We start from the raw sequence: 2255 nt of genomic DNA, 5'->3' as shown, positions 1-2255 counted from the left end.
CCATCCATCCACCCATCCATCCACCCATCCATCCATCCACCCACCCATCCATCCATCCATCCACCCATCCATCCATCCATCCATCTATCTATAAAACATCAAGCTTCAAAACCGAATTCAAATCAGATTCAAGAAGCCCCGCCCTCCACAGACATATACGTGATTGACAGGCTTAGAGTGATTCTGGTTAGAAGTCGTCTGACCGACTAATTTTTTCTGCTGTTTACAGACTCTAGTGCCGTCACAGAGACAGAATTGATTTCTCTATTTCACGGATATTATTTCATGTGTGCTCTTCCCAAAAAAAACAAAAAAGCAACCTATTTTTAGCCAGTCACTCGCCATCACTGACAGTAATGCACTGACAATGGGAAACAATCAATTTCCAATAAAGCCTGAATTCCCTGTGCAGCAGTTTTTCTAACAGAAAGCAACTTTATATTAAGTTTTTGCAAACTTATTTGCACGATGAAGGAGTTGTCTGTGTTTGAACAGTCTTCGTGGAGAGAGAGTGTTTTATTTCTGCTGAGTGCTGCTCTTAGACTCAACTCAGAGAAGAAAAACTTCTAATCAGTCTTCGGGGAGCTGCAGATATGGACACAGCGCAGGGAAACAGTTAATGATGAGCTGAACAGGGACGGGAAAACAGCACGCTCAGGGAGGCAGAATCCATCGCGTCCCGCCGGTCAAGCACTAAAAATCGAGGGAAAACTTCCCCTTATTAATTTCCTCACTTTGTCTCGTTCTCTCCATCATACTGCAGTCTATTCAGAAAGCGCAAGCATTAACCATGTGAACTTTACTTTGACTAAACAAATGCTTCATCCTGTAGAGCAGTGATTCTCAACTAGAGCATCACGAGCCAGAATCGGCTCACAGGTCTGAGTAGACGTTCGTCAGTATTACACATGCTAAATGTATCCAGAGCAACTTGCAAATGAGAATAATAGAAGCAGAACTGATTTATCCAACAGAGAAAACAATACAAGTGTCAGAGCAGAACAACGCTAGAGAAGAAGCAAACAGATTCGTTACTTAATTTAGTCAAGCGCACCAGGAAGCAAAGGTCGGGTGTCAACACACAGGAAGTTAAAAATTACATATTCTAATATATACATGTCTAATATATAATTATATACATAAATCGGAACCGGTTTTTAATTTTATTTTGGCCGATATCTATTCCGAAATTGCACAAAAACTGCAATGCAATCATTTCCCAAAATGTAATTTGTGTGGGATTTTTGTAAAAGAGGAGAAAGTACTGTACCAGGCAGAACAAGCTCACTGTTCGCGATGCTCGAAATATATGAATAATATAAATGTATCTCTAAGAGGAGCTGACCATCTCCAGAAATGTTTCAATGGCATTTTCTTTTCCTCTTACCTTTATATAATGCATATTACAGTAGTGTTTATAAGCGCAGCGCTGCTTTGTTTACAGCGGTAACCGAGGAAACGTTGTATCGCTGCTGTTCCATGAACGCCACCTGTCCGATCGCTACCACTTTGTTCCACCTGTGAGGTGGATGGATTATCTCGGCAAAGGAGAAGTGCTCACTAACACAGATTTAGACAGATTTGTGAACAATATTTGAGAGAAATAGGCCTTTTGTGTACATAGAAAAAGTCTTAGATCTTTGAGTTCAGCTCATGAAAAATGGGGGCAAAAACAAAAGTGCTGCGTTTATATTTTTGTTCAGTGTATTTTTAATTTTTTTTATACTCCTTTCAGCAAGTATCGCTCCAAGATGTTTTCTTTGAGTCATTAAATAATTATTACTAATTTTATTTTATAATTACTATTATTTAAGAGTATTATTTATTATTATCAATTTTAATATTGATTATATTAATAATAAATAATATTATTTTTATATTTTGTATTCATTTAATTTTATAGTACATCGGTGACTGAACACACTTAACTGAGCCATATAATTAGATGTCGTATGTATATAAACTATATTTGTTACGTAGAGCTGTGTGTGTGTGTGTGTGTGTGTGTGTGTGAGAGAGAGAGAGAGATAGTGTATATGTGTGTATGTTTTCCTAATCTTCTGGGTATTACAACTATAATTAGTGTTGTTTGCCAAGTCAAGCATACTATTGCTTACAATTAGTGTTAGTGATATAAACAAACATTAAAGCTCAGCATGTAATTTTTCCCATTTGTGCTGTAGACATGATCAGGAAATCAGAGAGACTTGAGGGTGGAAGCGTGTGTGTGTGTGTGTGTGTGTGTGTGTGTGAGT

General features: G+C 37.8%; 1 protein-coding gene across 1 annotated transcript in view; it reads right to left on the bottom strand.

Moving 5' to 3' along the window:
• The window catches only part of LOC107741827 (protein kinase C-binding protein NELL2), a 115976-nt gene that overhangs the window by 100673 nt on the left and 13048 nt on the right, over window positions 1-2255 (bottom strand). The gene's annotated exons all lie outside the window — the stretch shown is intronic.

This window comes from Sinocyclocheilus rhinocerous, unplaced genomic scaffold, assembly GCF_001515625.1.
Source record: "Sinocyclocheilus rhinocerous isolate Xijiao unplaced genomic scaffold, SAMN03320098_v1.1 scaffold1367, whole genome shotgun sequence".
In the NCBI taxonomy this organism is placed as follows: Eukaryota; Metazoa; Chordata; class Actinopteri; order Cypriniformes; family Cyprinidae; genus Sinocyclocheilus; species Sinocyclocheilus rhinocerous.
This window is presented reverse-complemented; position numbering and strand designations above follow the sequence as displayed.